Source organism: Hermetia illucens, chromosome 2 (genome assembly GCF_905115235.1).
Source record: "Hermetia illucens chromosome 2, iHerIll2.2.curated.20191125, whole genome shotgun sequence".
Taxonomy (NCBI): domain Eukaryota; kingdom Metazoa; phylum Arthropoda; class Insecta; order Diptera; family Stratiomyidae; genus Hermetia; species Hermetia illucens.
The window spans coordinates 27401606-27421637 of NC_051850.1; the positions used below are offsets into that span (position 1 = coordinate 27401606).

Genomic DNA, 20032 nt, shown 5'->3' on the forward strand with positions numbered 1-20032 from the left:
TCAAATTAAGGGTCTCGGTTAGTACTTTTCGAAGCCGGTCTTAGTTATGAACTTTGTTGGAAAGGTAGAGAGTATGGGGTGTTGAAAATGATCATTTCTTTAACGGACCCATTCTCAGAAACTACTTAACGGAAAAATCTGAAAAAAAATCAAGAGGCTGCCACTGTATTTTGCCTAGGCTCCCAAATACCCTTCATACCGATACCTGTTCAAAGAAAGTTAATAATAGTACCTTACTATAATTTTTAGTAATTGACGGGAAAACCCTCCTGAAGTTCACGCTTGAATCACAAAATTTTGCAGCAATGTAGACTACAGCATAGAGCATGATTGTGTCAAATTTGGTGTCACTATTACTATAGCAGGTCTAAGCTGTCGCTTCTCTGCAATTTCAAGACTATGAATGTCAATATGACTTGAAAGTGGATATTTTCACATAATATATGCATATATTACGTGCTACATACTAATAGGACAAATGCACACCCAAATCTCTTCAAAAAAGAAATACACAAAACCTTTCATACTTGAAGCGTCTAGCTTCCGGTTTTCCGACTTGTTTTCTTGCTTATTTCAAACTATGAGATATTGAAAGGATAAAAGGGGAAGGAGTCAAGGATTCGGGTTCATCTCCTCAACAATTTAGATCAATTCTTTCTTCATTTTCAGATCGGTCAGCTAGCGGCTGCTATTTTCACTTTAGTGACATCTTTTACTGTTGTCCACTAAATTCTTTAACGAGGATTTTCAGTTCCAACTACCTTGAAAGTAAGGTCAAGTGATCAAGGCCCAGTTTGTCTTAGTCCATAATAATAAGTTTCCTAGAAACTTGACCGTAAATAACGCATGTGGTTCTTACCATATTTGGTTCCAATAGATATTTTTCAGAAGAAAAAAGATGCAGATTGCAGTCAAATTAAATGGTCGATCATTTATCTAAATATATTCTCTTATTAACAGTAGCCTTGTAAAATATTTTTAGAGGAACATTTTTCTAAAAAAAAAATGAGCAGAAATTGCTACTTAGATTTCTAAGAAATTTACGACTTCAGCTAAATTTTGAACGTCATTCATTCATGCAAAACATCTCAAAATGCCTGATTGATAAATGTTTAGTATTTTCAAGAATTTTGAAAAATAAACTCAAACATTTTTCCGCTTCCAATTCCACAAAATTCAACTGTAAATACTACCTAAAAATTTCATGACACTGCCATTTTCTTTGGGGAAAGAAAGCAAAAAATCAAGACTAGCCAGGAGACAAGGCAAAACATCAAAGTGATATAAATACATGGAAGAAACGACAAAGAGACAGGCGGAATTCATGCGAAGAAACCTCAAGTGTGGGCACAAAAAGATGCATGATCTCCACTCTGGCTATGTATGGGTGATGAGCGGCTTGAACTGAGGACCGAGGTGGTTTTAACGTCATAGCGAATTCTACGAATTTATGAATGGAATAAAACATGGTCAGGGAAGCAGCCAGCGGCATACTCAACCAGAACTATAAGACTAAAAACCTGATTTCTGTATGTTAACACTATGCATGTGTTCGTTGCTGAAGACCTCGCATGCTGTGCAGACACTATGTGGACTTTATTTTTCTCTTGAAATCTATAATGAGTTCATGTAGTAGGACAAAAACCTATTTTTTTAGGAATTTAACGGGTTCATGATGTATTTTTTTCTAGTGCAAGTTGAGTGGATTATGTTCATGGATAATTTTATGATCATTCTTTGTGGGAGATAAACCGATTTAGAGGCGAATTCAAAGAAAGGATTTGAATTACTTAGTGAATTCAGCACTGAGTACTTGTGAAAACATGGCAGGAGGTAATCAAATTAACTTTTCAAACTTACCTCTTGGATTTTATTGGAATTGCACGATCGCTGAGTTACTGGAAATAATAAGAAAATACCAATTAGTCTATTTTTAAATAAATTTGGTTTTGGATTCATAAAGATATCAAAAAATACAGAAAAATACTTTTTTTTTCAGGAAATATAAAAATAAATTTAGGGGGAGCGGCTTGTTTATTTTTGAAGTAAGTAATGACATCAGAATATATTTTCCTGGTATCTTTGTTTACTATATAAAAATATTGAAAATTCCTGGTACCTAAACTATGGATTTAGATAGATAGAGTTAAAATTTATATCGACATTTCCTTGTCTAACGCACTAACTCAGGGGTATAGAAAGGAAGTGGAGACTCTTCCCGGGTCCCGGGTTCAGTGCAAAAAAGGCATAATAGAGGCCATCGCACAATTTTCGCCCCGGGTTCAGTTTTTCCGTAAAATGTTTACCCTGGTCTCGGATTTTCTCTCTACGGCCCTGCACCTAGGAAGCCATTAATTGAATACATAATTACATTTAATTATAAATTCAAATTTCAACACAGTTTTCCTGCCCAAGTGCAAGCAGTAAACAGGCTTGAAAATATTTTTCAATTCTCTTCTGCAATGTGACATAAGGGGACAAAGTCCGAGTAAACTACCCTCGTGTTCCTCTCTGATGGTTTACTCAGTACCAAATTTTATTTTATATTTACTGTTTAAAAAGATTGTTTCACCTTCCATACACCTTCGCGACAATTCAGTGCTAATATTTTATTTGTTATGTAAAATTAATATTTACTCAATGTAGTGGAAAGTCTGCACTCCAGAGTCCTCCGTAACAAAAAAAAAGCCAATTCCTAGGAACATACACCCTCAGATTATAATCATTCTACGGAAATCTTTATTTGCTTTCTTTGTATCTTTTATTTAAATACACATCGCTCTGAATATATTGTTTTCCTGGTTCCGTTTGGAATAAAATGCCATAAATTGTAAATATGGAAAGGTTGGGTGCCATGTCGTGTTGCTTTCTCCGAATTGCATACGTGGCAAAGGTAAATATAAAAATGTGAGTTTATTAATTGTGTGGAGAAGGTAGATGTGCAGAAATAACATGATAGGACGAAAATTTTACCTGGGAATTTCAGAACGATTTAGCTCTGTTTGAATTTATTTTCTTACAGTTTCCCTGGGGTAATTTGATGATAGAATTTTTGGAAATGAAGCCAGATCCGTTGATACTTTTCTCTTTTACTTTGTAAAATGTGTTGGTGGAAATACAAGGAATCACTTATTCATAATGGTGGGCGTGAAAAATTGAGGGAAAAATGGTTTCAGCAGACTAATTTTATCTTTCAACACTTAAAGTCCGTGAATTATTTTTTTCTACGAATTAAATCAATAATGTTCGAGTATCTATCATTCTTTAGTTATTATCAAGAAGAGGTCCGTTAAACTAGTCCGCCAAGTAACGTGGTAGCTTGGTCAGGGATCAAGTAGTACTTGAATATGCGATTGTGGTTGGGAGCTCGATAGAATGAACAACAATGAGCCTTATCATCCATACGAACATACCTATCTGCAAAATTATAAGCAATTTTGAGTAAGAACACCGATAGGCTTCTATCGAGCTATTTAGAAATTTATGGGTCTATTGACTTCTATCCTGACAATTGAATGTGGTCATAGGTAGGTAGGCATCAGAGGCATCCGAGGAGCCCAATTAGCGCTTTGGTGCGACGTTTTGATGCCACAAACTCCTAAGAGCGTGACTGTTGTTATGGGAGTAGGGATACAGAGTCCAGTAGCATTCACGAAAGAAAGCAGCTCTCCCACCCTGCAGCTAGAAATTCTCTGAGGTCCCCAAATAATAGTTTACCCAGTGTCCGCAGCCTATGTCTAGCTAGAACTGGGCAATCGCAGAGGAAGTGCATCAGGGTTTCCCTTCCTTTTCCGCAGCTTCGGAATGCGAATTGTAGGGTATGCCGAGCCCAGCGGCAAGGTCCCCTATGGGCCAGTGCCCCGTGCAAACCGCCGTAATCTTGAATGCATTTGCACGTATCTGACACAGGAGCTCTCGTGATCGTGATGTTATAAGCGGGCCAAATTTTCCTTGACTCGGCACAGCTCGTAAGCCTTCGCCATCTTAGGCCCACAACTTTAAAAGGATTTGGATATGATAATTTTACCAGTACTACATCCCATCCAATCGTATTGCTGTTAATTTCATGTTGAAGCATCAGTTTGTTTCTTTAGCTTTTAATGCTTGTGATTTTACGAAAATATCAGTGCCCTTTGAAGTATTGAATATGTTGTATTTTGTGTGGATAATACGCAATTTGTAGAAACCTATTTCTACAATAATTTTAAGTATAGCGTCCTATGTTATAAGACTGCATTATAATTAATTAAAATAAAATTTCTCCGGGGCCCCCATCCAAAACCTAACTACCCTATAAAACGCTTAACCTCGATAGCCACTGATCGAGGTCGGCTATTCAGAGTCAGAGCCCCCAAATTTCAAATTTCATTTATTAACATGATCCGGCTGATTAGAGCTCCTTTAGTATGTATTGGTAAATGTGTAATGTGATTGATAATTTCGATAATTTTAATATTGCTTAACAAAGCAATCTTGCAAGAACGGGGTCTATCTAGAATGTTAGGTACATACAATACTTTGCAGCTATTGAGAATAGTTTCGTCAAATATGTGTATTTGTCGAACCTTCCACTTTAGTTTGGTGTTTAAGTCTTATGATGTCTTATCGTGTGGTAATTTCACACACAAAGGACATATGACCTATTAAAACTTTCCTAACTCCTAGGATGAACTCATGCAGAATTTCCTGTTTCCAAAATCTAGTAACAAATTTAAGAAAAAAGATTAATCTTTCCGACTTTGTGCTTTTCATCGGTGAATTTTAGTCTTAAATCAGCCGTACCCATTTCGGCAGTCAGTTACGCTTGAATAGTCGACATCCTATTCAACTAAAAACTTCATACATGTACCGGCAAGTCGGACGACACCATCAGTTGAACCCTAGCCGTGAAAAGCGTTGAACATAAAATTCATATGAATAGAATGCTTACTACCGACAAGTGTCGGCCTAGAGGCTCATCCCATTCACTACTTCTAGGTTAGCCGGCTGACAGAATCGATTTTCAATCGATCGCGTCGATGGTCAATTCCAACTGTACGAGAACTGGTAGTCGCAATGGTTTCCTGGCCGTGATGCAGTAGGTGAATGTCTTGAGGCCTGGCATGTCGGCTGACAGCAGCCTGGTACAACGCTGTTGATAAAGTTGTCAAGTGCTAGATTAATGTACTTTTACTGGGGAACTGATGATATGAACATTTTGGACCAATAGCGTAATTAAACTGAGAGAAAGGTTCGAGGGAGAAAAGTGAATTTTGACAAGTCGTGGGTATCGTGGTGTGTCCTACCAACACATGTGCCTATCTAAGCATGCCACGAGGACCCAGTTCCCCGGGGACAACATAAAGTGTTGGAGCTTGGAATGCGATCAGAATCCTAAAGGGATCGAACAGACGATTGCATCGGCTTAGGAGGAATCTTTAGCGAACGCATATCTCGGGGTTGAGCAATGGTCCAAGCATGCTTCGAATGCGCTCAACGGTGGAGTTGGACTCGAGGTGGCTGTGGTGCTACAATAAGTAAAGGCGCACCCTTCGAGAAATTTTTTTCCATCTGGCTTGCCAGAAAAACGCCGCATCTTCGGAGGGGAAATTTGGCCGGAAGGCTTAGATATTCTCAAGGCGAGTGCAGTAGACACAGTTACCCTATAACTGGCCAACATTGCCGTTTCTATTAGTGCTTGACAGCGTCCATTGTCCCTGATAGTCGGCCAGCACTCAGAACCATAAACCGAGCGGATGGCACTTTGCTAATTTTTTGGATTTGAATTTGTTGATGTGTTGATGACAAAGAATGGGAGTTCATCAGGAACGCCCTGATACATGATGCAATTTTATAGCGCAGTTTACCGTGACTAATAGCATCGATCGGCGATGTTTAAATCGCCTCGTTTTCGGCAGGTCACTGCCATCTTATTCTTCGGATCGCGTTAGGGTAACTTAAGCCAGTGTTTCTTCAGTTTCTAATAACTAACTGAAAAAACCACTAAATCTGATGCGAACTTACTATTTATCGATGTTTTCGTTTCTCCTAACAAAATAATGTGAAATCTGGTATATATCGCCTTTCTCGCAAATATCATTTTCGTCAGTCATTGGGCTAAACCCAATCTCTTCTTAAGCTGATTTCTGGTGCTTCTTGAAGCGACTTCCAATCCTACTTTACGAAAATTCTTCCTTAGTTTATGGATTGCTTTCGAACTAGTGAAGGCAACTCTCTATTTCAAATCCAAATTCTTGGTCCAATCTATAGCTTTTGTCTGATGAGTGGGAGGGTCAGTCCCATTTTATGAGCGAAACAATAATTCGAATCAGGATAGTTCTCTTAGGGAGCTTGTGCCGTCCGGAAACGTTAAATTCTAGCGACCTCCCTTTGTTGTTAATGATAGGAAGATCCAAGATACGCGACTGGTCTTCCTTCAATGTCATTGTGATCGTTTTCAGGACTAAGTTTCGTCTTTCCAGATTGTCTCCCAGTTGACCACAGCGAAAATGTCATCAACAGAATTTCTTAGCAAGTCACCTCACGTCGGTTTTCAATCAGACCCTCCATTACTAAGAAAAATCAGGGAGATTTGGATATCTTCGGCTTGGACTCTTCTATGCCGAACTAAATTGTTTAACGGAGCTAGAGCTAGTTTTTTCAACCGAGAACTTGAGGATGCTTTGAAAGATAAACTAGAAGATGGTTTAAAGTGCAATCGAATAGTTGAAGTACTACCAATCTTTGGTAGTCTCAAAATTTGCTAGTAGGATAAGAAGATGTCACGAAATGGAGTCCGCTCTTGCGTTCCGGGTTTGAATCCTAGTCATGGTTGTTTGTGATACTTTACCTTTAATAAACCTGCCAAAGGTCTGAATGCTTGAGCTACGATTCTCCCTTTTTGCAATACCAAACTTTAACGAGATGCTATTTCTAACAAAAAGTTATAAAGAACAGATTTTTGGAAGGATTAAATACTGTTTTTGTTTTCTCTGTGAAAAATTCAGCAATTCTTCGAACGAAGGAAGGCGTTTTTCATAGGCGTGTGTCCGATCTGAACTCAGATGGTTTTATGTTTTAAGGACTTTAGGCTCCTCCTAACATATTTCCAGTTTTGGCTCGTCCAAACTTCGTCCCGAGTTTGCCTCACAATTCTATCATGATGACTTTTATAAAAATTCACCGAACTATGTGTACGTTGGGGGTATGGATAGAGTAGAAAGCATGGCTTTGCAATAATATACAAACGATTTCTGTCCATTTTGCGTTTGGTTTCGAATCATTGACCATAGATCCCTGATCGAAAGATAGTTCCGAAAATAATATTTTAGAATGCATTTTAACTCCTGCCACTAGCGATCACCCATTGCTTGATGATAGCCCCAGCTTTGAAGGACTTAAAATTCTCACTTTTTCCCCTGGAAATCAGGAGAAGAGAGAGAGAAGAGAGATTGGATATTTTAAGAATCGTGGTGTTGCTAAACGCCTGCCAAATTGATGACATTCGGACTAACAACGGCTTGAAGACCTTCGGTTTTCTTCGAAGCATTCATGGATAAGTAAATTTAGCATAAATATGAAGCGTTTCTCTAAGAAGGAAATACTACTGTACTGGTACTAGCAAGGGGTAGTACTCGGTAAAATGTCATCGTGAATGGTTGCACAGATAGGATGATGGGAGAAGGGGAGGGTTCAACCTTCACTCTTTTTCTTGTTCGAATATTTAACACTATAAAAAATTTTTATACTGGGTGACAATTTCGTGGTTTGAATTAGGAGGTAGCTTGTTAGCTGAGTCTTAAAATGAAAGATTGCCTTGGAAGATATTTTTTCTTTTTATTGACTAAAAATATCTAATCTATACAATACGTATTTCGGGGACCAACTGTCCCCTTCTTCAGTGATTTGTCGAGATGTGGAGGCTCTCGTAGTAATCTAGTCTCCTAAGCTCGTTCACTTTTTTCAAAATATTGGCGTTGTCCAAAGACAAATGGTGTCCCTGCTTTATTATATGTTTGACAGGGGGGCTGACTGTCGTTTTGACAGAACAAGTTATTATTGTGCGCCCCATTTCTGTTGCTGTTTTAGGTGTTAATACTTACTTCCAAAGAGAAATAAGATAAGAAAAGATAGTTTACTAAAGTAAAGAGCTAGATCCTTCTGATAAGGGTCTGTTTTGAAAAGTGTTTTTTTTGGACCCAAATGCATCACTGTGTTTCAGCAATAATTAGAAATCTAGTGCGCCAATGTCTTTGGATTGAATTCATAACAATCTTGCGAACAAAATGACTACGTCCTTGCATAATTTGTGAAATGTCTCAAAAAGTTTTTCGAGTTTTACCAAAGAGTTCCTAACAATACACAATCGCTCACTTCATCCAAATGGATGCATTTTTGCAAATGACGCAATAATTTGACACTTGGCAAAAACGGCCGGTTCGCATTTCAATTATGAAAACGACAGGAGATTTGAATTGAGAACAAGTGGCGATGCATTTCCAAATCTAGTTTATCAACAGACGATTTCGAGCCACGCAAATTAAAATGCGCCATCATTGACTCATTTTCTTTTGTATCTTTCGTCTCGGCTTTCTGCTTTAACTACTTTCTAAAAATATCTTCCAGTCGATCATGATATTCAGATTATTATGCAAATCCAGGGTTCAGATGTTTTGTTTTCCTATTGTGATTTACAGTACAAAAGCATTAGGAAAGACTAAAAAATATACACCTAAAGAGCCATTGAGTCACCTTTGAAGGTAACCGACTAGTTGTATTACGCGACCATAAATACAATCTACCAAACAAAAAGACGGAGCCAACTCAAAATATTTATATTTTGCTTTATCAACAGACTCCATGACTTGCTCAACTTATCCGCCGTTTTTTTCGTCCCCAGTAGATACGATTTCTTGGAAAGAAGTAAGACATCTAATGCAGAGTATGAGCTCGTACTACTGCTGGAATCAAATTGAAATCTCCATAATCTCCAATTCCAAGTGAAAGCCAAACATATAAGAGCTAGTACGGCGGCTTTAAAAGTTTTCCATATACACTCGTACAATCTCCAACTAGTTTTATAGATGCAAGATACATTATTGAAGCCATACAAGACCGTGTGACGAGAAGTAACTTCGAAAATGTTACTTCATGTTTGATTTTGATGATTTTTCCTAAACTGGCTCCACGTTGCCCCCTTCTCCATCCATGATATTTTCATACAACCGTTTATCGTTTGGGTTTTCATTTGAAATTCTGTTTCTCTCGATTCCAAGAAAATGCCATTATACAACTCGTTTAAGTGTTGAATTTTAGTTGGAATGTTTTTTTTTCACCTATGCAAAGTGAAGACAAGAAACACTTTTATTATTATGTAGGAAATAGTCAGGGGGATGTGGGCGGAATACTCAGCGAAACAGTTACAATAGGGGATAATTGCAAAGTTAGGACAGAAGATATTGCAATGAAACTCGAAAGATACAACGAACGGAAGACGCTGGACCGACCAATAAGGACAGAAACATATGTCTACGAACTTAGTAATTGGAGTGTTTATGGATCTATAGATAGTACTTCCTGTGCGGAAACCACAGTAGAAATTTTCTGTATGATTTGCAGAATCAGTGCGCTGTGACTAATATCTTGGAGTAGGTGGCAGTCCCAAATCCACACTGATACAGAATTTAACGCTTTCGAAAGAAATGACTCGAAAAACCAACAGTTCACGATGCATAAATGGAGGCATTCATGGAATCCCTAGAATCTAATTAAATGTTTTTTTTCAGACATCTATCTCCTATCTCTTCGGGAAAAAATCCCCTAAGTAGACTGTACTTTTTAAGTATTTGGTTCAGTTTAAGGCCTTTAAGCAGTTTTCGGGGAAGTATCTATGTCAAAGATCAAGCAATCAAAAAAAAGAAAAGAAAAGAAGTGGATTTTATTGGTGTTTTCCTACAACCCGCTATCCGTTCTGGGTCTGCCTTAGTAAGAAGCTCCAGATATCCCGGTTTTGCGCCGAGGTCCACCAATTCGATATCCCTAAGAGGTGTCTAATGTCCTTGCCTACGCCATCACTCCATTTGAGGCAAGGACTGCTACGTCTTTGTTTTCTACCATAGATATCGCGCTTATAAACGTACCGAGTCGGATCATCCTCATCCATACTCCGTCGCAACTTATTGAGCCAGAACCAGGTGGTCCTAGTATCGCTCACTAACTTTGTCGTCATTGATCCTGCCATTGCCAAGGGGTTGAAGGTATGAATGACGGTTGACTTATAAGACGGATGACTTTTAAAGGCTGGTTTCACCGCTTCACAAAATTTATTAGGCGTATGAATTATTTTTTATGGATTTTACAAAAGATGCCGTTCATGTTGTTAAATCGCATCAAGCTATACTGCAGCCAACTTCATGACGAAGCGTCAACATCAGACTTCGGATCGAAGTCTAAGGCATTTCATATTTGTTTGGACTTCAATCATGTTCAAAAGGCAAATTTGCGGGAAGTTTTACTTTTTAGTTTAATTGGAAGAAAAAGGCAGCTGAAAGTTATCGGTTGCTGTGTGAAGTTTATGGCAAACATGCTCTATCGCAAAAACGTGTGAGTACTGGTTTTGACATTCTATAAATGGCGATTTGGACGTTCAAAACAAGGAACATCCTAGGCCGTCGAAAAAATTTGAAGACACCAGGCGAAGGCCTATTGGAGAAAGATTGGTACCAAACCGAAAAAAAGGAATTTGCGGAATCACTAGAGGTGACCCAATAAGTCATTTCCGTACGTTTGAAAACATTCGAAATAATTCAAAAAGAAGGAAATTGATTACCATACGAACTGAAGCCGAGAGACTTAAAAAGGCGTTTTTACATGTGAACAGTTGCTTCAACGACCAAAAGGCCGGCCAGAACAACGGTGGCTTGATACGCTAGATGGGGATTTAAAAGCCTCAAGATTGCATCCAGATCAGAGCCAAGTGGCAAAACCGATTACGACGAGCCGACCCCGCTTGTGAACGGGACAAAGGCTGAAGAAGAAGAGGAAGTGCGTAAAAAATCCAATAGATGCAAAGTCCACCACATCCACGGATTCTTCTTTGTTCTATTTCTATAATAGGGTGATGACATATCCAACCCCAGAAATAAAAATTTGTATCAGCGAATGGACGGCATCGTGAAAGGACAGAATTTTGCTCCAATAACATTTATCTTCGAAGAGTCACAAACATGGCTCCAAAATGCACGTACACTCAGAACACAATAGATTGGCTGCCCACTTCGATGGCCAGTTCGATGGAATTTGAACTTAATAGTACTAAGTTTGGATCAAAAATTCTAAAAAAATTCATGATTTCAGGCAAAATTCTGCAATTTTTACGTAGTATCATTGCTCCACATATTTCAAAAATCTTTACTAAAAGCACTCAACTGATTCCCCCCAATAAAAGGAAATCGTTTCCCATGACCGAGAAAGTATTCCTTCCTCCAAACTGAAACCAAGGGAAATTAATTTAAAGTTTATAACATAGGAATTTCCTCAGTCATTCAACTTACACCTATTCCTTTAACTAAGGGAAAAATTCTTGTTACAACACCCATGCCTCTAATGAGTTCATTATATCATAATCAATCATAAACATCCATGACCATTGGCCGGGATTCGTACCAGAGGTATGAAGGGACATTGCAAAGCTGACAGCTCAACTTCGGCTGTCGTACAGGCTATTTACCCCCTTAAATCTAACCTGACTAACCTAGGAATAGCCCAATATGTCTCCGAGGTAAAATGAGTTTACATGAGGACCATCTTTATTTCAAAATAAGAACATAGTTATTACGTTAGAACAGTTTTTTTTGTACTCCAAGACGCTTCTTTTCATTTCCCCTACTCCTTATAAAGATATTTTCAGTTCCTGCAAAGAACAGATACTATTGCGCAGACAAACTTTCTCTATAGATAACATGCATGCTTTGCCTTAAGACAATCAATTCACACAATTATCAACCAATACAAATCATCTAAAAATAGAAGAATTTTCCGAGAATATTCACGTAAGCTTTTCAAATTTCTCGTTGGGAATAATAAGCAAAATAAATATTGCTAGATGCTTCTGCGATGTGATACTCTCCACAGTCTCAGTAGTCTCTTTTCATAGCAAAAAAAGTGATTATCATCATTCCACCATATCTGAACCATTATTTAAGGTTTCTTAGAAATGAAAGATGTGAAGCTGGATCATGTGTATTTTAGAAAATTCCTGGTAAAAGATTCCAATGCAAAAAAATAAGAAATGTAGGTGATAATCTGCTTTCGTTTGGTGTTGTGGCGATAATCGTTTTGGTGCGTATTTTGTTCGGTTTCTTTGTGTAAAGCACATGTGATGTGTCATGCGTGTCTATGGTGAATGATTGCGTCACGTGTTTTAGACGGTGTGAGAATGGGGAGATCTCTTTTTTTCATCAGATACAGTGTGGATTGCGAAAGAGTGACAATGAAAATGTGAAAAAATAGTAACTTGTGATAATAATTTAACACAAAGATCCAGCTAGCAGCTGAAAGCCCTTTGTCGCAAATTGCGTTCCAACCCAATCAATCTGAGTTCAAAATGACGCCATTTCTAAGACGTTAGCTAGAAACTGTACCTAGGGGAAAAACAGATTCGTTAGCCCCGGATAATATCCGTATCGATCACTCGTCAGCTTCCGGAATAGGTTCTCGAAAAGTACGTCAATGAACAACCCATCAAATACGCTTTCAAGTGAAAAAGGTCCAATAATGCCAAGCAAATTAATAGAAAATGGATATTACTTTAATTGGCAAATATTGGTTAATGATGTCAATATCGATGTGATATCACATCACCGAGTCAAATTCTAATGGGTTCAACACAGCACACCGTCCTTAGTACAGAAGTATATTACAAAAATTTAGGCGCCGGCTCGCTCTTAAGAGTCATGATTTCCTGTTTTTTTTGCATATGAAAATATCATTTTTCATCCATTACCTACTTGACGCTGCCGTACATTTTATGCAACAAATGTGAAAAACGCAGGCAAATGCCAATTTGCTGTTGGTGGTATACTACGGTTACGATAGGTGGTGTTTGTGAATTTACATTGTGGTATCAATTTTTTCAAAAAGTGATCTGATATCACATCGCCTTTTAAAGTGATGTTTTGTGCGTCGCTACTACCGACGCAAACTATGATCATCGGGTTTGAGTTTCTGAACCATATGAGGCGTCTCTTTTGTAGCAGACCCCGGCGCTATGATGTACCACCTCGGACATGAAACCGTAGAATACGATCAGTAAACATGAAAACAGGATCACTTGACCTTCAAAATAAGTTTCCAAATTTGTATCACAAACAGAAAGCGACAACTTTATGATGGTCAGCCATCTAGATCCAAAGTTTACATAGACAAACAATCCTTCATAAATTCGTAGCTTTCTTTTAGTTTGACTTGAAGAGAATTTCATACCACATAAACCAGTTAGCTAATTTTTGCTTACCTTGCTGGAAATTAAATTTGATGATAATATAAGTACATAGTTTTCATGTGACTACCTAGGCATTGTACCAACCATTGGATAGAAGCTTCTTTGGACCACTTGAAGTATAGGGGTAGGGACCGAAAACGTCAAGTCCTACTGTTTGAATCACCCGTGGGGTTCTTCATCTTTGACTTTGACTGCCCAGTATTCGTTGCGAAGCTTTTTTGACCACCTCCACATTATCAAAATGCTTCCCGTTCAGATTTTTGTTTATTATCGGAAACAGGAAAAAGTTGCACGGAGCTAGGTCTGTTGAATGCGAAGCGTAAGGAAGGCATCACCACTCTGAAGATGCCCAATTGCCCACTCGCGATGCAGTTTGTGCAGGTACATTAACGTGATGAGAAAATCAATCGCCTGATTGTCAAAGTTCTAGACGTTTTTTCAGCATATCCTCTCATAGACGACTTCACGCTTCCTAATAAAAGAGCTGATTACCAGTCTGGCAAGAGGGAACAATTTCCCAATGCACAATTCCACGAACATGGAAAAAGCTAATGACCATCACTTGTCTTGTCTTTTTTGGACAAGGAGAGTTGATTGTCTTCCACTGGTTTGACGCTTGCTTGGTTTCTGCATCATACCCATAACACCAACTCTCATCATTTGTACCGAGTTTGGATAAAAAGTTTGGATCACTTTGACTCGTTTTTTTAAGTTCTTTAAGTGTTGAGCTAATCGATTTTTTTATCTTGGCCAAAAAGGCGGTGAACAAATTATGCGGCAGGACGTTTGATTTAAAAAACCCCACTCAAAATCCACTGCCATAAGCTCTCTTTGAACTTTTGTCCTTCGCAAAACGACTGTCTTTGTTGATCTTTTTTTGGGATTTTCCTCAATGTTTTCAACATTTTGAGATGACAAAAGACTCCCAGAACCAACATTGTCTTAAACTCTCATCTCACCATGTTTAAAGCTATTTTTTCAAAATTTGTGTCTGGCTTATAATAACCTATTGAAACATTTGGTAAGCTTTCTTTGCCGAATTCTCAAGTAGGGAACAAAATTTGAAGTACATCTTTTGTTTTTGTGAATTTCGGGTGGAACAATAGTGGAAGAAACGCTAACTACGTCTTCACGATAGCCTACAAACTGACGCCGCGTGACGGTCTCTGTTGACGAGACTTATGGTCAAAACTGAGTGCAACGCGCTTTCAGTCCTATTATTTTTGGATCCTGCCTGGTATTTGAATCAGGAAGCACAAACATGGATGTGGAATCATAGTTATCGAAACTTTACCGAATATTAAGCTGGTGAAGTAATTGACAAGGGGTGGTCCAAAGTTCCATGTGTTAGGGATGCTGAAAGTGACTTGAGAACTACCGAAATTTTCCTGTTTGACCCGAATTCACTACAATAACGTCGGAAAGTGGAAGATTTGTTTCATCACTTCCGGTTTTTCAACGTTTGACAACTTCTATATCGGTTGCTTCTGAAGGAGAGCCAGATTGCTCATATGCAAGCAATAAAATTACATACACGAGATGTCCGTAGCCAACGGCTTCAGTGCACCCCTATCAAATATTTGAAGCGTTCTTACGAAAATTCTCCTCGTGAAATCAAAAAGAGGAAAGCAATGACAAAAAAGGAGCTATCTATGTGTCCGAGAAAATAAGAGAGAACTCTAAGAGAGCAGGTCTTCCTCTTTTTCAACTATAATTTAGTTTATTCAAACAAATAATGTAGTTCAGGAATCAGTTGTTCAGTGTCGGTTTCCTTCCTGAAAAAGAGAACAACTGATTACCGAAATAAACTAAATTGTAGCCAAAAAAAGAAGAACCGCCTTTTTTGCACATGAAATGCTGGCTGGCAAAGACGCGATGGAAATTGAAGTGATAGTGATGACCTTTCTCCACGTTTAGTTCAAAAGCGTGGAGAAACTGGTGGCGGTTGCTCCTGCGAATAATGCTTTGAACGAAACACAAAAAAAAACAAAACATGTTGGTTGGTTCCATTCTGTGAAGTGCAAACAATGGTCTGCATGAAACTTCGTAATATGCAGTCTTTGAAAAGAAAGAAAAAATTGACTGACGGTTGCGTCAACAAAAAATGCAATCTTTGTTCCAGAAAAGACCTCGCCGAAAAACGCAAAGGATCTTCAAAGAAATAAACACGCAATCCCTCCCATTATGGCGAGGCATTTGTACTAGGGGCCTGGTAGAGACGCCAACCACTCACCATCATAACAAGCAAAGTGGCTGTCAATCGGCAACTAGGGTTGATTATTCGATTTCCCCCCAACCCCAAGAGGTTCATTACAAATCGGCACTCAACGTGGAGTCCAAGGACATTAAGTTTTATTAAAGGAACTCTTGAAAGTAACTTATTCGAAGTTGTAACTCAACTTTCGAATTTCGACATATGTAAGGGTCCCCAACACATTTCTGCATATCCTGCCCTGTAGAGCTTCTTATCTATTCTTGCGGTAACTTACTACAGAAATTTGTCATTTGTATGTTGTCTGGAGGTCTTACGCCTTGTAGATGCACGTCTTTCAGAATAATCTTGAAATACAAATCATTGGGGTTATACTCGTAAGCCGGAAGCAATTTTCAAACTTACTGCGAGTGTCAGTCCTTGTCTTGAGCAAGTGCGTCGACAGGAATTACATTGGGATTGCGCTTAGGTGTCTGTGGATTTGAATGGTCAAAATGCGAATGCATTTTCGCAATAACCCGCGGATCAACTTTTGTTTCAAATTTTCGAAAGGAACGAGGTGATGCTCAGATAGGTCCAGTTATCAATCGAAATAAGCCATGTTTAGAAGGAGCAATGTGTAGACAATACAGCGGTATGGACAGAACACTCCGTGTTTCTCAGTAGAGTTGACAGTTTGGCGACCTAGTATGTGGTTTTGTCAAGCCTTCCAAGAGTGGATGAGAAAGAGTGTGGTTCCCTTGGGCCCGGAGTTTTCTCAGGGACCCGACATATAAAATTAGACTAACTGCAATTTCGCGGGAATGGGCGGGTGGCGTTGATGTTGATGGTTGGCCGAACTTGCATCATAGGTATCATACTGGATTCATTCCTCCCCCCCTGGTTATTAATCACATTGTACAAAAACCCTCATACAAACGTCGTAAACACTTGAGGAAACGCCCTTTAACTTCGGTCGACCTTAAACAGAAAGAAATCAACTTCCTTGGTCTTGAGCACTTTTCGATGAATCTAAATATTTAGAGGTGGTTCATTGGGTCACTCTAAACCTTCGGACGATCTCAACTGCGACTTCGCGAAGTAGAGCTTCCTGGGCTCACCTGAAAGGTTCCTTTTTTTCAAGCGTAAATTTTACATACACTAGTAAGTATTTTTTTTGTTAAGGATGCTAGGAGTCCTGAGTCCGCACCCACTTGGCAACGGACCGGACCACTTGGGAAGCAACTTACTTCCTCATTTATAGCCCACGGACTCTTCTTTTTTGAATGAGTGAATGAGTTTTCAAAAAAGAACGAAAAGTTGACTGACGATTTCGTCTAGGGCAGAGATGGATGGACGGTCTGTCGTTACTTTCGGTCACGCTGCTCCCAGGGCAGAGGTGAGGTAGCGTCTGATGAGTTGCCTCTGCCCTGGACGAAACCGTCAGTCAACTTTTTCGTTATTTTTTGATACACTAATACTTCGATCCTAAGATGAAAGAGAACAACTGAACGTTTCTTTTCCCGTCATTTGAAACCAAGAGGCTATATCAACCTTGAATTCTGGTATATCTGTGCCAACTTTGCCGCTGAAGTTGATATATTATCAGGTGATATTAATTCAGACACATAATCAATGCTAACTGCTCCATGATTTATCAATATGTTTACTTCCAAGCTCTAAACACCTGCACCATTTCATAACTTACTGAAATCAAACCCGTCTCTCCAAAAAGGGAAACATGCTTCCCATTGCGTAGAAAATAAATTGAAAGTATCTTAAAAAATAAACAAAGTCATGTAAATTTATTCGTTTTTCATTATCCAAAATGAATCGAAGTCGTTTCAGCTGTTAACAAACAACTTGCATTTCACACGAATTGAATCTATCTTTGATTTACCCAGTTCCATGCTTCCATATTGATGCATACATTATGAATATCTCAGATACTATTTTTTCCGAGTTTAAACAAATCTCACGAGATCTTACTTTGGACTTTGGTTGTGTATTGGAAGTTTTCCAGGAATTTTCATATTTCTTTGATTAATAAGTAAACAATGCCGAGCGCAAATGCATGACCCAGAACATCTTGAGCTTTTCATCTGCATAATAAATACCCGTCGAAGATAGGTTAATTATGCCTTTATTACAAAATTATGTTGATTTTTTCATATTGACAAAATAAACATGATCTCCATCAGCAACACCATCAATACCATCTTCTGGCTAATGACGGTTCATAGTGTGCTAGTGGCTGAGACCAGATACACATTCATAAATTAGCCGCGCCCGCTTGCTGTTAAATAATAGACATAGGCGTGTTCAATTCTGAGATACTTTTCCATATCAAGGTCACAGAATCTTATTTACATTCTATATCTACTTTGGATAGGATTTTCTGTGGTTTGGTAGATACTTCATTGTACTTAGTGTATTTGTTTTTTCTTGGAAAATAAACAAGTGAATATTAGATGCGAGGTCAGTTCACTTCCTCAAACTATTCTGTAATCTCAATTGCTCGTTGAAAATCAAGATTTACATTTAAATTTTATGTGTATATAACAGATACGCTGATAAACAGATATTGTACATCTCAGGCTTTGTTATTTCGAGTTAGCTCTGAAAGCACTATTTTACGTTGGAACTCATTTGAAAATATTAATTGTTTGCCTTTGAAAGCCTACGTCATTATTAGGTTCTGAAAAATAAATCTAAACAGAAGCTATTGAACACACTTTAAACAATATGGTTGCTGTTTGCTGTAGATCTCTTTGTGCTGCATATCACGTCAACAGATGGAATAATTATTAACCAATTTACGTAGTAATCGTTTTCAGAATTATGAGATTCAAATCTTCTCAATCTTCAGATTTTTTTAAAAGTAAAACATTTTCGAATTAAACTGATATGATTTTGACAGTTCATGGCGTCCATATTTAAAATTCAAAATATGGCGTTTCCTGTCATCTGTCACCATTAATATTTGCCATTTCACCATGGCCAGGTTTATGCTCCTACAAGGTTTCGAAATTGTGCAAATATTTTATCAAAATCTGAATTTTGTTGCTATTCAAAGCATTTTGCGTGCAAAACATCGTCATTCCACAATATCTGAGCTCACTATTCGACAAATAATTGCAAAGTTGGGAAATGATTTTACTGTATACACTTGTGAGTCAATACCGCTACGACGTATTGGGCGTAGTAAGGAAATATGGGAGCTGTTCAAACAAATGTTGCAATAAACCATATGTCCGGATGAATACCTAGCGCGTTTTGTGTTTATTATTTAAATAATAAAACAATGAAAGATGTTTTTTTTTCAATGTGGTATTCATTCAGCAAATATCGATATTTCGGGGAAAACTGACCAATTACGGGGTTTATTCCATGGAAATTTCGATAGGGTGTATAAACCTCAATGATTGACCATCGGGATTCTCTGATTTAACTAAATTGGACTATTAAACTAAACGTACAGATAAGACTAGGTAGTTTGTTATGATAATTTTGTCCAAAATATGGAAAATTACTGTGAACGAATAAGCATCGGAACAGCGCAGCTCTCTGTTCACTTAGATAACAGAGGAATTATTCCAATAATAAATGGTAAAATGTACCATCACTATTATTGGGAATTCCCGTATTTTGAGATCAGTGGTGAGAGTATCTTTTTGCGGTTGCAGTACTTTCTTCGGCTATTATTCTGGCTTTGAAACCTATATTGCGGTCTGCAAGGACCCAAGCCTGTTCCGCAGATAATTGCAATTTGAGGGACGCAATGTGTACCCCAAAAGCAGTAGTTGACTTGAATTTCAGTCCACATTGTTTACTTTCCAGGAGTGGATTTCATTGAGCTTCATCACTCCACATATCATGTCAATTGCGACGAATACTTTGTTGATTTTTTCTTGTGGACTGCCTTTTTAGTGTTGATCAAGGGGGGCCTAAACAGCACTCCAAATTCAATTAGTCTAAACAATTTCTGAATCTACAAACCACACGTGCTATAACACTTGTGGTTTTTTCGTATTTATTAGTTGAGCCCTAATATTTTGAGATAATTCTTAGAGGGGTCCAAATGACTTAACGTGAACCCAGCATAGAGAAGACCTAATAGGTTGAACATCTGAGAACAGATCGTGTCCAATTTTCTTCTCTCCTCTTGCTCGAAAATCCTGGAAAGATACGTCAACGACTGGTTGACCGTGCACTTCGGTCACCTCATTGTAAAAGAGCAGCACGGTTTCGTGAAACATTGATCTACCGCTTCAAACTTTCTGGTCTTTATCAACTTTGTTACTAAATGCTTGAATTCACGACAAGAGGTGCATGCTTTCTGCACCGATTTCTCCAAAGCC

General features: G+C 38.3%; 1 protein-coding gene across 1 annotated transcript in view; it reads right to left on the reverse strand.

The window, feature by feature from the left end:
* Window positions 1–20032, reverse strand: part of LOC119648034 (hybrid signal transduction histidine kinase A) — a 52838-nt gene that overhangs the window by 21459 nt on the left and 11347 nt on the right. The window contains exon 2 of the mRNA XM_038049460.1: window positions 1861–1898. The gene's annotated coding sequence lies outside the window, so the exon portion shown is untranslated. The remainder of the gene's footprint in view (window positions 1–1860; window positions 1899–20032) is intronic.